The sequence below is a fragment of the Argiope bruennichi genome, chromosome 3, assembly GCF_947563725.1.
Source record: "Argiope bruennichi chromosome 3, qqArgBrue1.1, whole genome shotgun sequence".
Taxonomy (NCBI): domain Eukaryota; kingdom Metazoa; phylum Arthropoda; class Arachnida; order Araneae; family Araneidae; genus Argiope; species Argiope bruennichi.
In genome coordinates, this window is record NC_079153.1 from 39,901,397 (window position 1) to 39,911,754 (window position 10,358).

Genomic DNA, 10,358 nt, shown 5'->3' on the forward strand with positions numbered 1-10,358 from the left:
ATCATTATTTTTTTTAAAGTAATATTTTTCTTAACCATTTATTTCATTAACATTTTGTTATAACTGTTCAAACTTGGCACGTCTGTTTCGAAACCTGTGAAATTAGAAATATCTATTGATCATCAATGAGTTTGTTTGGATGGAGAAATATAAAATTATTTTATAATTTATTTCATTTTTGTTTGTTCTATATAAGACAAGATATTAAGTTTTCAAATTAATATTAGGTTTGGTGTAGATTTTTTAATAAAACAATTTATTGAATCAGCGAGAGTGATTTGCCCAAAACTTTCTAATAAAGGTGTTATTCCAGAGAACGCCTTGCATATCACTGGCATACAGTAGTTACGAAATATTAACCGTTGGCGTGCATTTAGCATTTTTATTGAATGTATTTATGGGATTCTTGGCGATTGGCGCATAGCAGGCATGCGGTTAATAGTATCTGAAAATCGAATCTATGTTTTAGATACATTTTGACACAAAACTGCACTTTTAGTCACAAATTTGATATACAGGGTGTTTATAAAGTCCCGGACCCATTTTGATGTTTAATAACTCATAAAATAATAAAGATAGATTAAAATTAATAACATAAATGGTTAAATAGACTCAAAAAGTTTCATGACCCTTGTCAATGAACTTCCACGTGTGCCCCCTTCGTCGCACGGAGAATATCAAGTCGATAGTCAATTTCACGCCAGGTAGCGACAAGCATGTCGGCATCCACAGAGCCATTTGCGCACATTATGGCGATTAACAATGCCAGAAACATGAAAGGATGCTTCATCGGAGAACATTATGCTCTTCAGAAAATCAGCAGCATCTTCTATCCTCCTTAGCATATCTGTTGCAAAGGCCATCCTCCTAGGCCTATCGTTCGGTTCCAAAACTTGAACAATTTGAACTTTGTATGCATGCAGTCTTAATTTTTTCTTAATAAGCTTGTACACCGTCGAAATTGGCATATCCAATTCTGTTGCCGCTGATCTCACAGATATTCTAGGATTGTGTAAAAATGTCTCTCTGACACGCTCAACATCAAAATCACTTGTGCAAGGACGTCTGGAACGTTTCTTATCTTCGATACTTCCAATTTCTAGAAAATTCTTTTTCCACCGCAAGATGCTGTTTTTGGATGGAGGATATTTTTGGTAAATTCTTCTGAAATTTCTCTGTGCTTGCACTATCGATTTCGTTTCTATGAACCACCATAAAATCTGTGCTTTCTCTTGTGGTGTATGCATTCTCCTTAATATCCGCTCGAATAAAACATCACATACAAAAGTACTACATAGAACAAACACATCAAAAGTAAACATAACATTGCAATAGTTGCCAAAAACAAAAGAGAGAAAAATGCAATTAATAAGCAGACAATATTTAGAAAAGTACAGATATTTGGACTGGAAAATGAAATTATCTGAAAATAACCACACATGCAGACGATATTTACAAAAGTAAAAATATTCAAACCTGAAAAGGAAAATATATGTGTTATTCCATCAATAAATGCCATAAGTTTGTTTATATCTTTATTATTTTACGAGTTATTAAACATCAAAATGGGTCCGGGACTTTATAAACACCCTGTATTTAAGATTGATTTGGCACATATTTGGCCACATTTGATATATTGAAGCCACTGCGTTTTTGAGTTATCGTGTTTACATCTAAAAGTACAGATCGACAGATGGTCAACCCTCCCCCTCTTGGATTTGACTCAAAATTTGATAGGTGTTAATTTTTTGTACCGAATTTTGTCTATCTAGATAGCTTCATTTTGTAATTACCTTGTTAACATATTCGAATAACCGGTCAAACTGACTACTTCTGAACGGATTTTGCTCGAAATTTGATAGAAATCTAAAAATCTGGTATAAAGACCGTATACCAAATTTCATCCATCTGAGTTATCTTTGTCACAGACGTACATTTTCCAAAAATGAGTTTTTTGTACTCGAGGTGGTCTAAAAAGTGAAAAATCGTTCAAATCCCGATTTCGAATTTTTTGAAGATTACAATAATTTCTCTATCCTACGTATACGAGAAAGTAAAAAGGTTTTGAAACAATTTTCATGGTTTGTAAAAAGAAAAAAGGACGAAAGTTAGGTATCGAAGAAATAAATAAAAACACGTTTTGAATTTTTTAGCGAGCGTGAATTTAACGTACGCGAAGCTGTGCACTTCTATTCCTTAGTTTGTCAGCTATGCATCATGTACAATTCATCCGAGAAAAACAGTAACATTTATTATGTATCATAAAAAAAAAAAAAAAAAAAAATACTTTTATTTCTTACATGGATTGAATTTTCTATATTTTCAAGAAGACATTCTATTAAGAATACATGGTATACTCGTTTGCGTTAGAATATTTTTGCAACAGCTGCAGTAGCAATTTGGATTCAAGCATGAACGAAACTATCCACATATGATTGGATATTTTTTATTATATATATGTAATGGATTTCGCATCCTGTCGACTAAATAACATGTAACATATTTTGTTTGAAGCAGCATGTAGGTTCAAAGCAGTGAAGAGACTTGGTATTTTTTAATTTCTTTTTATTCTCTCACGGGAGACAGCATGATTATATTTACAAGAAGGCGCAGTTCGGCACAAAAGCAGAAGAAAAAAGGGAGGAACAAATGATCACTAGTTTTATATAACTTAGGATTTTCGGCCACGTGCAGATGAAGTACATATTTTGACCTCTGATAAGGGCAAAAGTGTCACTTTCATTTGATACGTAGTACTGATGGCGCATTATTTTTACCAAGGGATTCATTAAACCGAAAATGGAATTGGATCACGAAATAAGAGAATATTTTAGAATGAAGTTACGATGGGCTAAATTAAGATAAAATCTTGGAAATTAATTAAATTGAAATTGGAATTAAAATATCATTACATATATCTTTAATAAAATCCCCAAGAGCTTAAAAATCATAAAACTACATTTAGAGATACCATTAATGCGAATGCGAGTAACACAATTTTATTTACATTTTAATGAATTAGAAGTTTAGATCTCGCCAGACAGACGAATATTTTAATGAGATAGAGAAAAGTATGAAACGGAGAGCAGGCTGGGGAAAGATAAGGCTGTACGAAATAAGATTGTGTTGAACTGGAGGCATCTTCCTCCTTTTTGAAATATAGTATTTTCATTCGCGTGCAATGAAAGGAGCGAAATCGGACAAACTTCGAGTCGCATTAGGGATGAGGCGAAGCGGAATGTGATTCTCCTCTAGATATTTCAAGAGTCGACGTTTTGACCAGATCAGTCGGCATTGTAGTTACATAAGTCGGCAAATTTCGAAGGGGTGGGGGACAAATGCGATGTTTTATTCTGAGCATTGATGACACTTTGGAAAATATGATTATGATGTTAAACGAGCTGTTAGAAATTCTATTTTCTAAATCAGCTTTTAAATACACTCATAAATCAGTGCTGTTTTTTTTTTTTTTTTTTTTTTCTCTCTCTCTCTCTCAAAAGCTGTTTATTTGTTTCAGACATCAAAAGTCATGGGAAAGTTTTCATACAGTATAAAATAAAGAAAGTTCAACTGCAACGCATGGGAAAAACTTATTATGCTAGAAAGGTTAACCTTTTTTTATAAATGGAAGAAATAAAAGTGTGTAATTGATCATCACCATTCAACCTTGTACCAAATAAAGATGACACTGTTATGCAAAAGGAGGGTGGGTGGATATTTTCGTTGCTTGTCTGTACTCAACAGGAGGCATTTCGCGAACTTTCTCGCCTGCTGCCTAATTAATGTTTTATCTCCCACCCATGATGAAAACTACGTCCTTTGACGATTCTTCTACGCACTCTCACGATTTCACAGATTTTTATTACCTTCGGAGCAGGAGATTGGATCAAGGCAGAGTGACAACACAAGCGAAGTATTCAATCTATTTCTTCCGATCCTCGCATTCAGTGAGTTCATTAAATATGTTATTGAATTAATAATATATATATATATATATATATATATATTAAAATCTGATTTCAATTCTATTTAATTTCCAAAATTTCATCGTAATTCAACACATATTGGCTTCATTCTAAAATATTCTCTAATTTCCTGATCTCAATCCACTTTTTTTATTTAATTAATTCAACTGAAGCTTTGTAAAAAATGCTTAGGTTGGCGGTTCCCACACTCCGAGTGAAAGGATAAAAATTGCTAACCTAAACAAATTCTAAAAGACACCTAGATTCCCTTACCTAAATCGACACGTGTAAAGAAATCGCTATCAGAATCTCGCAGTGTATATACCCTGGGAAAAATAATTGACTCCTTTTTAGTTTTTCCTCATTTCGTTTTGTGTCTTTCTCGTCGCTGCTGATTGTACATAAATAATGCCTCCAGGGAGGAAATAAAAGGAAGTTAAAAATTCAAAGTCAAAAATTCAATATATTTATGTGTCTGTAAACATAATTTTTGAAGCAAAATCGTGGCCGAAGACAGAGGAGACAGTTTTAATTTTTAACTTCGTTTTATTCCATCCCAGGAGGCATGATTTATGTACACTTTTTGTTGCATTAATTAAATAGAAAAAGTGGAATGGGATCAGGAAATAAGAGAATATTTTAGAATGAAGTTGGGCTAAATTAAGACAAAACTTTGGAAATTAGTTAGATTTTAAAATATCATTTTACACACACACACACACACATAGAGAGAGAGAGAGAATAGAAAAATATTTTTTTCACATTGTAACCGCACAAAATCTTATTTTGTCAAAATGCAATTTATAAAGTTGTAAAATATTTATCAGAATTCAGATGGCATTAAAAAAAAAATTCTTGGTTATTTTGTTAGATAAGTATTTTAGATATGCCATATCATTTTATACACACACAGGCGCTCAAATTCTGTTTGGACGTCAAATTATTCCAGCCCAGGATGCTTATATTTCTTGACTTGGCTTGCTTATGCTATCAGATTTTTATTATTAAATTTTGCATTTTGCTTCTCTGTAGTGTTGTGTAAAAAATAATAATTGAGTATTTCTTAATAATTAATACAATTAATAATTAAGTGTTTCTTTTACTAATTAGTTACCAAAACATACATATACACATAGTCAATATGCCAATAGGATGATATAATTTATATTTACTAAAAAACTGATTATTGAATAATTAAAGAAAATAATTTTATTTAAAAATAATAGGTACAATAATTTGGTTTAATTTATTGAATAATCATTTTAAAAGCAATAATGTTAAATAGTTTTTTAATGTATCAAAATTTATTCATTCTGCGCAAAGAATGAAAACGAAATAATGTTTATTCAACTTCTCTGAACCTTCGCATGAATTTTTAAAATAATCCATCTTAAGATAAACTAATATTTAAATGTAAATTCTTTGAGAAAATTATGCTAACGTAACGATTCAACTGTAAACACACTACCATTTGACAAAGTAAGGAAATTTTTTAGAATTTCATAACTACGTGATCATCATCTGAAAATACTGCAATAACTTTTGTATTGGTCGGCAAATAGAGCGTTTATTTTCCAACTTTTTGTTATTATTTTTTATCACATCCATTTCACTTCAATTATAGAATTGCAGACGATATATTAAAAAACAGAAATATTACCATAACAGGAAAGAATACAGAAATTGTAGCAACTTCTGAATAAATAATGATGACAGACTTTATATATTAATTCTTCCTAATAATAATTAAGTATATTGTTTAAAAGGTTAAAAGTATTTCTAAAAGTCAAGGTTGAATGATTTAGAACAATAAAATTTAAATTCTAGCTTGTTTTTAAACAAAAATCGCGTTATCTGATAAATGAACAGCCAGGAATGATAGTCTCCGACATTCAGACATTTGTGGATATCATGTGGGCGTTTCATTCTATTTCTGTAAATGGCGTATCTCACTCTATAAATATAAGTGAATTTAGTAGTACAATTCAGAAAACCGTATATACATTTTTGACATCTTCTTTTCGTCCGAATGGATTAAACTTTGATGTAAATCCAGAATTTTAGTAAAAAGATTACGTATCAAATTCCATTTATGTAAGTAACTGAGTTTTCGATTTATAGGTTTTACATATACTCGAATATACATATCAACAGATGGTCGACACATTTCTAGATTTGGCACAACATTTAACACAGTTCTATACTAATAAAGTTATATACCAAATTTTTTCAACCTAGTTATTTTTTACAGTTATTTTTTTTTCTTTTTCCCGAATTGTGTTAAATTTGTTTGTACTCGAACAGGCAGGAAACAAATTTCCTCTCATTGGATTGCTTTAAAAATGTGTTAGAAATGCACAACACAAGAAGCTACACTCCAAATTTCAATTGTCTAACTCAAAACATTTGTGAGCGACCGTGTTCATTAACAGAGTAATAGATAGAGACAATTCCAAAAATTTATTTTTCGAAATGAAAGAGATCTGAAATATGAAAATTTATCAAAATCGAGGCTTAATTTTTCGACAGTTTGCAATACTTTTTTATATACGCACAAGAGAAAGGAAAAAGAAGAGTAACTTAGTTTTTTTTAACTTAGTTTTGAAGACAATAAGCTTCTGAGCTGAGAGTAATTGATATACACAAATGTAGCTTTTTTTTATTGAATAGTGCAGTTATTTTCAGCTAATATAAATCTTTTTTATTTTTTTTTCATATGTTTTAAATAGAAATCTTCAGAACTGCGTTTTCTTTACATCTTTAGAATTTCTTTAAAAATTTTTAGTTTAAGAATTACTTATTATTAAAAAAAAACTGAAAGGACAGTCTTTGTTTCGATTTGAACTATCGGATTATTTGCATATTCCTTATTTATAATCCTTATATATAAATATATATATAAGGATATATTTGTACATATTCCTTATATATAAATAAATGGGTGACAAACTTATACTAACATCCATGAAATGGGAGAAAAGCTTTATTATTTGGAGTTGTATCACCCTATTGACTTATTGAGTATGAGATTGTATGAGACTTAGAAAGGTCATAATCAACATTTTTATGAAATATTGAGCCACTCTTCTTCGAAAGCAGTTTCTCTAATTCCGAAAGGGAGGGAGTACGGAATTTTGACTCCAAATATTCTCTGTAATGTTCAAGTCAGGAGACTAAGGGGGCCAAACAAGATTCCCTTCATACTCCTCATTCATTTTTGAACGATTTTATCAGTGTGGATAAGAGTGTTGTCTTCTTGATAAAGCGGTCATTTTTCGGGAAATGAAATGTGTAACAGAAGTATGCACCTGATCCCCCAGAATATCGACGTAGTGAGCAGCTGTAACCTTTCTATGTAGAGTAACAAGTGGCCCAAGACTGCACCAAGATATTGCATCCTATATCATAAGGAAATGCTTCAAAGTTTCAAAGTCCGCAAAAGGCAGTCAGGTAAAAACGTCTTCTGTAGGCATTTTTAACAAATAATCTCGTCCATTTGTCTGAAATATGGTGAAAGTTGATTCATCAAACCAGATGTCATTGTTGTGGAGTCGAGTTTCTGTGCGTTTTATACTAGTGGCATCATTGAAAAGCATCGTGTAATGTTACCAGTGACTGACGAATTGCAGCTTTTCCATAAATGTTAGAAGCATAAAGTTCCCTTTCTACAGTTTTTGCTAAACTGGGATTATGTAGATGCCTATTCGTCTCAGATGTTATCTGGGATGAAGGTTTTTTGCGGGCAAAAGATTTTTTTGTGAGGGAAAGAGCATTGATTTACTTTTTCCCTCTCAGCAAGCTTTTTTACCCCATCCACTGGTGTGCTTCGCAAATGCCACATTAGCCGTTTTGTGTACGCGGTTGTAACGGCTGATACAACACTCTTTGTTATTGTTACTGTTACCGAGAAACCAGGACACTGCATTCCAGCAATCATGTCTTTTTCGAACCCTGACTGCTTAGTCACTGTTGAAATTTTTTAGAACACGGTAGACGTATGCAATACCTATAATTGATGTTGAGTGAATGATACTTTACCTTTCATAACTACTAGGAGGCCGACTTGAGTGCAAATGACATGTGCATGACAAATAAGCCATGCTTTTTTCATGGGTATTTATATTATTTTGTCACCCATCTGTATATATATTTAAAAGCATGAAAACATTTAAGAATTATTCTATTTCTTTCTACTGGAAAAAAGGAATGTAATCTTTTTCAACTTTTTAAGAATGAAATTCGCCATGTTGTATATCGTATAAAAACTTCAAAAGAAGAAAAACTTTAAAAAATAAAATTTTAATTTTACAATAACTTTCATCATAGTATATATTTCGGAGATATTCTTGTTTTCTGAAACTTTCATGTATTTAATATGAAAATCTTATGATGCTGTTTTTATTCAACAGAGGAAGAAATTTAATTTAGGGTGAAGGAGTTTCTTCAAAGTTATTAGAAATAAAAACATATTTGACTTTTAAGTTCAGTGAATGATATTTAGTCATTGAAAAATATCTTCATTCATGCAATTTTGAAATATTAGCATTTAAAATACAATTGTTACATGCTAAAAATTACATCATTCAAGTCACAAATTGTTTCAGGAATTTTAAGATTTTTACAATAATATGATGTTAACATGAACAACAAATTACTTCTTGAAAAAAAAAATCTGGAAACTTTTTTATTTCTTTTTTTTTTGTATTAAAATTTATATTACCTGGATTTCATATGGATTAAATATTCAGAAGCGATGCTCATAACCACAGGAGTAGTCATCTCAAAACTTTCTCGCATAATTTCTAATAAAAGTGTTATACTACTCCTCCCTCCTCGTATAAAATTATGGACCTTCCATAAGGCCATGAATGTCTTGCATGGTTTTGGCGAGCAGTAGTTACGAAATAGAGATCTTTGGCTTGAATTCAGTATTTTTACTGAAACTATTGAGTGATAACGACTTTTTAAGCAATAAATTCCTGGCATGCAGTTAATACCCGGAAATCGAATTTGCGTTTTAGATGTATTTTTCCCAACCGATTGAAACAAAAATTTGACACTGCTGTAATTATAATGCACCAAAATTCACATATTTATTTAAGTCACTGCATTTTTAAGTTACTGCAGTTACATATTTGTGAATGTACGGACCGACAGAGATCAATCCCTTGACAAATTTTGTACCAAATTTGATAGGTAATCTGCATGTTAAATGTTAAATCTGTACCAAATTCTATCTATCAAAATTCTAAAAATTTAAAAATGTTACATTTTAAAAATTAATCTTACAAATTTACTTCTGAAATGAAATCTTAATGTATTAATTGAAAGTACAACAAAATTTACAGAAGTTTCACAAAAAGTATGATTTAAAAAGAACTTATGCAACAAAGCTTATTTAAAAATAGGTCATAACTTCGTATATTAACTCTTTAACATCCAAGCACTTTTCAAGCGTAAAATTTCTTTTATTCATCATAAAATTCAGTTTTAGTTTTAATTTCAAAAGGATTTAAATAATGTAAAAAATAATATTTTATTCCTTTTCAGTCAAAAAGTATACTGCTGAAAAAGTTATGAAGCCAGCCTTTTTATCTTTCTTAAATCTTTAATCTTAAGGAATTATGGAATGAAATGTTCTTGACACTGCAAAATTTAAACAGAAACTAAAAATAATATTTCTTTTCTTCTGCGAACACATCTAACCGATTTACGAAGTTTCGAATAACAGTATTTTAGGACAATCAGTCTTGGTGAAAGTCCGGGCATTGATTTGCGTACCATCTTAAAGATGTTCAATGAATTAGCCTAAGATCTTGTAATTTTATAAGTTAGTCATATTCAAATTTTCATAACTCCCCCATTTTTAGTCGCAATAGAATGGACCTTTCATTTTATTTAAAATCATAGAGTTTCAAAGTCCTTTTTCTAATTAGGACTGAAAAAAAACGGAGAATCTGTAGAAAACTATAAAATTTTTAATTCGTCTTAGCGTAGATTGACAAAAAAATATTATATTTTTATTTTCTTAAATGCGATGTCATGTAAGGAGAAAATATTGTAATCGTCTAGAATTTCAAACTTGAGATTTTGGCAGATCTCCACGAAAAACACATTTTTGGAAATATAACTGCCTTTCGTTCTGTTTATCTGTCTCAGCAAAATGATAACAAAGATTTGAGAAAGATGGGTGAAATTTAGTATGTGTAATTAACACTACATTTGTAGATATTTATAAAATTTTGAAAGTAATCCCTTCAGAGGAAATGTGCCATTCCAGCTGCCCCGAGTGCAAACGAGCCCGGTAACAACTAAAAAGCATAAATAGCCAGATGTATAAAATTTGGTACACATATTTAGTGTCTAAAATGTTATATACCCAAATCTTTACCC